Raw genomic sequence first — 11,225 nt, forward strand, 5'->3', positions numbered from 1 at the left:
TGTCCAACTTGATAAATAAAATAGGCAAAGGTGAAATGATTGAAACCTGAGATTTATGCACTTTTAAAAATTGAAACAAATTGAAATTGTGCATGAAAATTGCTTGTCAAAGTTTTAGAAAAAACTAAAAATTGAACATGAACATTGCTTATCAAAAAATGAAAATTCAACAAAAAAATTGCTTGTCAAATTTTTACCAAAAAATTGAGAATTGAACTTGAAAAATGCTTGTCAAAATTTTACGAAAAAATTGAAAATTGAACATGAAAAATCCTTGTCAAATTTTTTACCAAAAAATTGAAAATTGAACTTGAAAGAAAATTCAACAAGAAAATTGGTTCGTTAACCGAGTTCCGGTTCGTTAACCGGGGGAGGATTTTGGGCAAACTTTCGGTTCGTTAACCGAAAGTTCGCTAACAGGGGGGTTCGTTAACCGGGGGACGACTGTACTTCTTTATTTTACAATAATCCAATATTTAGTACTGTATATAAAATTATTCACATCCTCATACTAGAGTAGGTTACGGCCGTTTTACGAAGCTTTTCTCCATGGCATTTGCTCAGCTCCGAAGCTGCAAATCTTTTCATAGTCTTGTTAATGTTTTTGTGCACAGCTTCACAGCTTTGCTCACTGAAAATACCCAAGGGTTTGTTTTTTCTTTCAAGAAACATGACGAGGTGTGACTGTATGATGTGAAATTTTTAACCTAGACAGATCTTGTGTGTCGTGTATTCTATCAGATACTTATGCAAGTTGCACATTTCAGAGACAAATTCCTGAATATCTCTGCTGAACTCAAGAGATAGCTTCATTCCAAAACATCCTTCTGTCACTAAAATGAACAAATTCTAAGGAATTATGTTTATAATTACTTATAAACTATAAGTGAAAAAGTAATTAACTGATTGCATACCGATTTTGAACTTCCTTTAAGTCTCAATACAAGGTATCATCAGAAGTGGAGCTATAGTTATGAGTTCATCCAAGCAAGAAAGTACTTTTTGACAGTTAGGTCCATCAAATCCTCCTCCATTGTAACCGTGTCTAGTTACAGTTTTACCAATTAGGAATTTTTAATTGACTCCTCAGCCATCAAAACATCTGTTATTTGTGTAACAATATGTTCAAACAAATGTAATTCAGGAGGAGGAACTATATCAATAACAAGAGTTTCTCCAGATTCTTCAATTAGGCATGGTCAAACAACATTTTTATAGCTTTTCATATCCTTATTAAGTTCCCCATCCTCAATAAATTTCTGATACCAACTAGTCAAACTTTAAAAAGTCCTCAACTTTCCATTTTTGTCATTTTTTTCACCTTCACAGTAACAGCAAGCATACTTTCCCCCATGTGCCTTTAAGTATTAGTATTAAAAAAGACTTTAAATAATAAGTTAAATGTTGATAAAGTAATAAAAAGCAATAACTTTTTATAAATTATTATGCAATTACACAAAATAAATAATGTTTAACTTACAGAAATGCCCAGTAAGCAATTAATAAGCTTTAAGTCAGCTGCTACTGTGTATTTTAGCTCATTTAGCTTAAGTAACTTAATAAGCCTCTCCAAATTATAGTTAATTTCTTTTACTCCACGTACAAGATCCAAAATAAGAACTGTATTGACCCCTGTATTTTTCATGTTTCTTTTCTCTGATTGTAGCTCTTCTGGGTTGAAGATGTTCATTATGACTTTCAGTGAGCCTTGACCTCCATCAATACCAACTCTTATTAAGCAATTGTAGGGGTTAAGTTTTCTGTGTTCACAAATCTTTTTTATTAGTTCCCACGGTTCAGGAACAAATACAACATCTTTTTGAATTTTATTAACAACCTTGTATTTTCCTTTGTTGTGTGTTTGTTGAAAGCTGCATAAAACGTTTTTATAAAATTCATTTAACTGGAAAGATTTGTCCTTAATAATTTTTGAGGCATTAGGTTCAATACCTAGCAAAAAATACAAGAATAATTTATAAATATATAAGTAATATGAATATATGCAAAACAAAGTTCATGTGCATTACTGTTACCTCCGCGACCCAAATCTTTACGTATTTCAGTCATTATACAATCCATTGCTGACATGGGAAGATCCATTTTCTTTTTTATACTAAATAATGTATCTGAAGATATTTCTAAAATAGGTTTATGCACATCTCCAGAGTAGAGAGCAACATGAAGGGCTTTACCACCTACAAAAAATATATGAAAAACGTTCTATTCACTAATGTTTAACTTTAATATAAATGTATTTTATAAAATTATTAATAAATATAGATAGGTAAAGAAATATAAATACACATTTACCTGTTGCTATAGTTAATTCGTTATTTTCAGATGTTTTATGCATATCTTTTAGTACAGAGGAAATAACTTGTTGGGAGGTTTTTGAGTCTTGAGAAAGAATGAGCTTATGTAGATTTTGCACTATTTCAGATTTTGTGCAAGGGTGTCTGATACCTTTACCTACCTTTTGGCAGCAATCTGTGCAAAAAGATGTGTTATTTACATCTGAGGACTTATGCTTAAAACCAAAATCTTCAATAAATTCAGAAAGATTGATTTTTCTATGACTCCTTTTCTCTTTTGCAATACAGCAAATTGGGCATGTGCATAAACTAGTATCCTGTAACCTACCTAGTTTTTGTAATAATACTCTTTCAATCTTCCACATATCTTCTATGTTTTGAGAGACATACCCTTCATTCTCAAATTTTTTAATATAGTATTTCATATACGTTTATATATATATTTACATTTTCATATATCGTCAATACATTAGCATTAATGACAAACTTTTATTTAACCTTTTTTAAATGAAGACATTTTTTACAAGTTGAACAAACTCCAGATGGTAGAGAATTGATTTCCATACAAAAGCCTGGATCCACATATAGAATAATGAGTTCTTGTAGAGCTGGGTTATTTTCTAATTTATGACATTTTACGTCTTTATTTAGACAGCAGAAACAAACTATATTCCTGTTTTCTTTATGAAACCTTTGTCTTGTTAAGCTCATTTCGACACAATAATGGGAGTTTTTTAATGAATCTTTAGTATAATTTTTATATTAATATCTAAATGCAATATAAATTTTCAAACAGTTCTAATGCAGAGACCTTTTCAGGTGTAAAATAAAGCTAAAAATAACAACAAAGGCATTTTTATATAGTTGAGACAGAGGGTGGATTCTGTGTTTTTGTTTTGTCTGAGAAAGCTAACTTCCAAACATAAGATAAAATCCAAACATTTATATGTTTATGTTTATGTCAAACAAGGATGTTTTGCATATTATTGGGTTGATTGGAGCCTGGGAACAGTAACAACCCTAATTTTTTGCCCCCCTTGCCCCAAACGTGGGAGCAACGAGTAAGAAAAAAAAAAATTTTACTATTCTTAACTAAGGTCATTATTTATAAAAAATTTTAAATTTTGTGCAATAATTTTATAGCGTTCAAAAATGATGGCCATTTAAAGTTTTGACCCCCCTCAATTTGAGGGGGTTACAATTTTAAGATTGACATAATCCTTGAACTATAAAAGATTTTTTCATAAAATTTGAAATTTTTAAATTAATATGAATTTAGTTAAGAATAGTTTATAACAAAAATTATGAACTTGTTGCTCTCCACTTTAGGGCAGGGGGCAAGATTTAAAGGCCTTTTTAGTTCCCAGGCTCCAAATATTTTGATATTTTGACAAAATGTTTTGACACTAGTATAAACATATAAATGTTTGGAGTTTACTCTATGTTTATAATTTGGTATCTAAAACACCAAAAAACGCATGATCCGCTACTGAGTTAAAATTTCTTTTGCAAAGCGATTATTTAAAAAAGTGTATAAATCCAAAAAAGGAACGCTTTTTATTTTGTTTTCAATGGAATATATCTCATGCCCACCCAAAGTATTGATATCTTTTGAAACATCTTGAGTACCATTTAGGTCAACCTAAAACCTCTAAATTGAAGCAGTGCATACTAAGCATATTTAAAAGAATTTGGGCATAACTTTTTTACAAAAAAAAAAAATTTGTTTTTTTGTAATTCGCTATTATAAATTAATTATTATTTGGTATTTATATTGGTATGTAGAAAATATCAAAAAATTATAATTAAAAAGTTGAATAACATTTGTTGTATGTTTTCTACTAAAGATACATTTTAACCTAAGAAAAGTTCATTTTAAAGGTAAAATAGTTTTTGAAAAATTAGGTGTCAATTTCTTAAACAAGAAGAACACAATATAAGGTACACAGCGACCAAATTTATTTTGGAGTTAATATATAGTTTAAACACTAGGAGAATCAAACCTCAACTTTGGGACGATAAAGAAGATCGCAACTTCTTGAAATGTGTCACAGTAAAATTACTCAATTTTAATATTTGGATTCGTTTGCAAAAATCAAAGAAAATAAAGTTATGAGAAAATGTGTAATCCATAAGAGTGAATAGGCATAAACATAAAGTTTAAAAAAATGAAGCTTATTGTAAAGTAGATACAAGCTCTTAGAATTTTTCGTATTGCAGCGTATTTTAATTTAAATTTAAAGAATTACTCAGCAACCGTTATTTAAAAATCACCGACTGCGAATTACTTATAAAATATTTATGCGAAATATTTATATAACTACTTATAAAATATTTATACGAAATACTTATAAAATATTTATGTGAAATACTTATAAAATATAAATTACTAATAAACAAAATCATAGTCTGTTGTCATTGCACATTTAGATGCGATGAGAAAACAGCACAAAAACTAACGGAGCTGGCTAACGGAGGAATTTTAACTTAAATTTAAAAATAAAAAAAATTCTGATTCACTCCCAACAAGGGTAAAAACTCTTAAGTTAGGAGTTACTAGAAAAAAGAATAGAGTTATAGAGCAAGGAAACAGTTGACAAAAGACTTGAAAAGTTGAAGTTGTATGAGTTAGGAAAACATGAAGATGGGAGAGATTTCCACAGGATTGAGGTGAAAAAATACTGGACGAATAAAAGTTTTTAGAGCATGCAGGGACAGATACAGTAAAAGAATGAGACTTTACTGAATGATGAGTCATGCGAGAATGAGTTTTAGTTGATGGAACTAGAGGCGATAGCTGCTTTTATATCGGAGCAGTTAATATACGGAGCCTAAACGAAAGGACTAGGATATCATATACTTTCCTAACGGACTCTTAAATTCTCTGTTAGTTTAACGGAGAGATGTAAATACGGCTGCTAGTATATATGGTTAGTTAGGTCGCCAAGCTTTCCTATACAATAAAGTTGAAAAAAATTGTTCTACATTCTTAAAAATTATTTTATTTTATGATCATATCTTGTTTTTGTTAAAAATTTTAAAACTTTGCGTGTAATTATCCTATTTCATATTCGTTGTATAGTCCTTTGAGGACCGTAAGGGATTTTGTTTGTTTGTTTTTAAGCAAAGGTGGATGCTGCTTTATTTATCCTGAAACTCGGAGAATGGTCAAATAACATTATTATTTCAAAAAACAAATTAGTATTAATGTAAAATAATTGAATTTGAAAACATTTTGACCAATGGTAGGTGGCATGCATAATAAAATGGATGGGACAAATATGTCCCTCTGTCCTCAAAGGGATAGGCTGGTTTAGCGCCATCCATGTAATATATCTATGATTTAGAGCTAAATCACTCAAAATTTTTATTACAAAAAATTAAAATATGATAATAGTGCACTATGCTTTCATTGAGCTTCCGTGGCGCAATTGGTTAGCGCGTTCGGCTGTTAACCGAAAGGTTGGTGGTTCAAGCCCACCCGGGAGCGGTAAGTTTTATTTAATGTAAGAATTTCTTTTTTTTATTATTCGGTTAAGACCAACCGATGCTCGTTAATTTAAGTTTAAGAAACTTTAAGAAATTGAAGTTTAGAAAGAAATTAATTATGTCAACAATTTAATTGTTTGAAGTTTAATCAATTTTGATTATTTTTAAATTCTATCACACTCTAAGAGGGAAGGGGGGAACTAGTGGTTTTTTGACGACTGACACAGGATTTGTTACTAAAGAGTTAAGATGTTGTTACGAAGGGGAAGGGAGGAGTCAAAAATGGTCAAAAATTGTGTGACGTAATTTATGGACAACTCTCAAAAATGGTCAAAAATTGTGTGACAACTAATTTATCAACAAAGTGCAGTTTTTAAATGTTTTAAAAACGTCTTGCGTCCCACATTCCTAAGCATTATTTGTAAATTCAAATATAATGAATATTTATCAATTAAATGTCTATCAAATTCTTATATTTATGTTCAAAGTTAATAAAAATATATCTCCTAAAATATTTTACCCATTATTCAAAATAAATCAGAATAGATATCTCACCAGATTTTCAAATAACAGTTATATTCAACTCTCAAGTGAACTAAGACGGGAAACCAGGGTTTTTTTCAACAAAAACTGTACTTATGCTACAGTTGATATTTTGTTAAAAAGTTAAACAAAATGCCACATATTTGGTACCGTTGGGAAGATTTTTTCATGAATTTCTTGATGCAATTAAAATATATATTTTATAAGTAACCTACGAGATAGGATAGGCGCTAGAAAATAGCCAATATTTACTACAAAACATGTCCGCGCACAGAGATTAGCGCTCGTTTTCGGCTAAATTTTGCTTCAGAATATACGTTGAGCTTTGAGCCATACAATTAACATAGAGCACAAAAATTAAATAAAAACCATCTTTCTTTTATTTTACAATAATAAAACTTTGTTTTTTATAGTACAAAAACAAAAGTGATAACGTCACGTACTTTTTGTGCACAGTTTTTAGTCGTGTTCACTAAAAAGTAATACAATTTTAAAAATTATTTATGGTTTGGCTGCGCCAAAGACAAATGTATAGAAAAATAGTCTCGGTTGTTTTATATTTCCGCTTATGCTCGGCTATAATTTTCGGTAAATTGATTATCTAATTATTTGAGTCGTTCGTTTTGGAACTGTTTTATAGACATTGCGGGAAATATTTCAAATTTCAAAACAAAATATTTTTTACAAAAAAGTTTAGTTTTTACAAAAAAGTTTTTTAAAATCTATATTTTATTTTTGTTATGTGCGATTATTAATATGAATATTATTAGATTTATAATATCATATATAATCTTATTTGTAATTTTACATGTAATATTATATAAAATAATATGTATGATATTGCATTTATATAAATCATTAGTGTAAAACATTTACTTTTAAATTGCCAGATTTACTTTTAAATTGTGATTTGAGATGTCTATCATTGATCCAACAACATGTGGTTTTGCCAAAGTGGTTGCATACGAGCTTTTTTTATCGAGAGTAACACTGAAAAAGTAAATAGATCGCTACGATTTAATTTTTAACAAGCACTTCATGGTATACCATGAATATGGTATATCTGATGGTATATCTGATGATATATCATCAGATATTCATCGTCGCAACTTTCCAAAAATTAAAAATCAAATTCAATCTATAGCGAAATCAAGTAAAACAAATAAGAATACAATATTAGAATCGTTTTCGAGCAAAAGCTGGCATAAACTAGGAGAAACGGAAAAATCCCAGCACTCTTTTTCAAATTGCAAGGGTTGAATCAAAAGTAAAATCTATAAACATCTATAAATATTATTTCCAGTAATATGCATCACTTATGGGAGAAAAGCAACATTAACACTATATCAGTCAGGCGAAGAAAAATCAAAAATGGTTGCTGATGCCAAAATTCTTTTAAAAAAGGCTAATAATAAATTTAAAAAAAAATTTCTATTTACTCCAATTGAGTGTTTAGCGCCATCTATTCCAAAGAGCTCCCTTGTAGCTAAACCTTCAAAAAGTGTAGTTATGGCTCCAAAAAAATAGTTATGCAAGGTCATTTAAATCAAGTATAGACGCACATTTACAGGAAGCAGCTGTTGACAGGTTATTATTTATTTGAACTAAAAAAAAATTTATTATTAAATTTTTAAACCCTAAGATCAGTAGTAAAACTATAAAGGAAGGGGGAGGGGCAGGCAAACAAGGCCCATTTTAAAGCTGATTTTAGATTATATTAGGGCCTATTTTCAAGCTATTTTTAGGCTGTATGGTAATTTTAGTTTGTATGGGTATTATTATTAGGATTTGGGTCCCATTTTGAAAATCTTGCGAGTAGGGGCGGGGGGGGGGGCAAAATTTAAAGTTACGCCACTGCCTAAGAGTTCTAGTTTTTAAATTTTTCATTAGTGTTGTATTTTCATTTTTTTAAATTTATTATATCTAAGATAAATTTAAAGGTATAACAAAAATAGTTTTTCATTTAGGTTGTTTGGAACAGAAATGTCATTTTCTAAACATAAAAAACTGAGGCTAAGTCAAAGTTTTGAAACATTTGAACATGCAAAACAACGAGCAAGTGTGAAACAAAATAAAACTAGAAAAAATCATATATGTTCATATAGTTGGTTGGACAGTGAATGTTTTGCTGAAGTTGAGAATTATGAAATAAGAACGTATATAAATTTTACTAAACTATCACAAAAGTTCCAAATAAATAATAAGGCTGGTGCTTTGCCTTCAAACAGTGGTCAAGTTGTTAAAGAATTTCTTGAAAAAAAGGTATTGATTTAAAAAAATTTGACTACAAGGGTAAAGGAAAGACCATTTTGAGAAGATCCAAGCGAAGAATTAATGGAACTAGTGTCAATGCCAACAGAACCTACGAATAAAAAAATTAAACAAAATATGAAAACAAAAAAAGCTCTGGAGATTACACAATAGGAGAACTAATAACTCCACAATCATTTGAAATATTAAAAATTAATAATGATAATTCGTAAGAAAAAATCTTAACTGAGCTTTATGGAAGAAAAATCCCTTTAATTGAAGTAAGGAAAAAGTTTGCAGAGCAACATAAAAAGTTCATCAGATTGCACAGCACTGAAGAATTTCAAAATATGTCAAGAGAAGATATAATCTTTGAACTTACTAGAATTAATGAATTTTCATATATTATGAATACAACAACTTATAATTTTACAAAAATTGAAAAGTTTCAGTTAAAAACGCCACCTTCAATTATGGCATGATGGATCTACAATTAACAACCACGCTGATGTTTTATTCATGGTTAACTATTTATATGACCCAGCCATATATTTAAAAGATGATGATTATTTTACAAAATATAAAGAGCAAGTTAATGCCCAATCAATTGTTGAAAAACCTGAACTTTATATATTGGCACGTTGTCAATCTTCTGATGCCCAACTTTTGTACACAAAAACTAGAAATGAGGACAATCAGTTGTTAAAATATCCAATTAGTGTAGATGGCATTTTATTATTTGATGAGATGAGATTTTTTCACGGTGATGCCCCAGCTTGTCAATTAGAGATTGGTCAATAAAAAGGGAGTGAATATCCATGTTGGTTGTGTCCAATAAACATTCACCAATCTGCAAATATAACTCATTCATTTATCCAAACAGTATTCAGTGTTCAGGAGAGAATTGACAAAGTCTTGAGCACTAATTGCAGCAAGGAAAAAATCCGCCAAAATGGAAACAAACTTTATAAAAATTTAAAGAAGTATGAAATTGTTACCGAATTACATGAAAGAGGAAAGCACTTTTATTGTAAATGGAAACAAACTTTATAAAAATTTAAAGAAGTATGAAATTGTTACCGAATTACATGAAAGAGGAAAGCACTTTTATTGTAAATGGAAACAAACTTTATAAAAATTTAAAGGAGTATGAAATTGTTACCGAATTACATGAAAGAGGAAAGCACTTTTATTGTAAATGGAAACAAACTTTATAAAAATTTAAAGAAGTATAAAATTGTTACCGAATTACATGAAAGAGGAAAGCACTTTTATTGTAAATGGAAACAAACTTTATAAAAATTTAAAGAAGTATGAAATTGTTACCGAATTACATGAAAGAGGAAAGCACTTTTATTGTAAATGGAAACAAACTTTATAAAAATTTAAAGAAGTATGAAATTGTTACCGAATTACATGAAAGAGGAAAGCACTTTTATTGTAAATGGAAACAAACTTTATAAAAATTTAAAGAAGTATGAAATTGTTACCGAATTACATGAAAGAGGAAAGCACTTTTATTGTAAATGGAAACAAACTTTATAAAAATTTAAAGAAGTATGAAATTGTTACCGAATTACATGAAAGAATATTGTAAAAAAAATAAAAGCAGTTTACAAATTAAACTCGATGAAGAAATGCATGGTATTCAAAGATTGCCTTCTCTTTTATACCAAGAAGATAATACATCAATGAAAGATTTAAATCTAGATAGATATGAAGTTTTACCATGTGAACCATTACATGATATAAAAGGACATCTATCAAATTTGTATTATGATATAGGCTATCATCTCAGCAAAGATGAAAAAATATATATTAAAGATATAGTTATCTTGTCTTTTGATAACAAAGAGTGCAAGCGTGGAGTCGACTATAGAAAAAGTTTGTTAAAATTAGTATTGGTGTTGAAGGGTAAGATTGATCAACTAGCATTTGAATTACTATCTACAATGGTTAATATACAGAGCATTTTATATTCCAATGAATCAACAAGGTCTATAGAAAACATTTGTTTCCTTCATAACCAAAGTTTTCTTCACTTGATATATTTAAAAGAACTAGTGAAAGATAAACCAAGATCAATTACCATGCGAGTTTTGTATGGAAAATATTTACATGCATAATCTGTTCACAGTCCTCAAATGTTAAGAATTGTGTGTGGAATCTTATCTAATACAGAGAAAGAAGAGCGCACTTTTAATTAAACTAGTTAAAAACTATCAATAGAACCACAACAAATCACTATAATGATCATGTTATTGTGAATAGCCTTTTACGATTACAAAGTCGTCATTTATTTAATAAAGGATTTTCCAATCATCAAGAAGATCAACACCAAATAAGTAAGGATGCCTTACATTTCGAAAGAAAAAAATCGCATATTCCTTTTGTGGATAATCAAAAAATACCCATGGGCATGGCAAAGTCATTTGAAAAGAATATCTGACTATATTTGTAAGCAATATGTATGGTGGTACGAAACCGATAAAGGAATAACATTTCGAGATGATTCAAGACCAACTGATTCGTTACTTCAACTAAGGCATTTTAGATCATCTTCTATAAAATCGGAAACAAAAAATCTTTCAGAATGTTGGAAAAAATGCATTATTAACAAGCAAATAATAC

General features: G+C 29.2%; 1 non-coding gene across 1 annotated transcript; it reads left to right on the forward strand.

Moving 5' to 3' along the window:
* Nucleotides 1–5,728: 5,728 nt before the first annotated feature.
* On the forward strand, nucleotides 5,729–5,802 carry trnan-guu (transfer RNA asparagine (anticodon GUU)). The gene has a single exon. It is a non-coding gene; the product is annotated as a tRNA-Asn (tRNA).
* The last annotated feature ends 5,423 nt before the right edge of the window (nucleotides 5,803–11,225 follow it).

The sequence above is a fragment of the Hydra vulgaris genome, chromosome 14 (genome assembly GCF_038396675.1).
Source record: "Hydra vulgaris chromosome 14, alternate assembly HydraT2T_AEP".
Lineage (NCBI taxonomy): Eukaryota > Metazoa > Cnidaria > Hydrozoa > Anthoathecata > Hydridae > Hydra > Hydra vulgaris.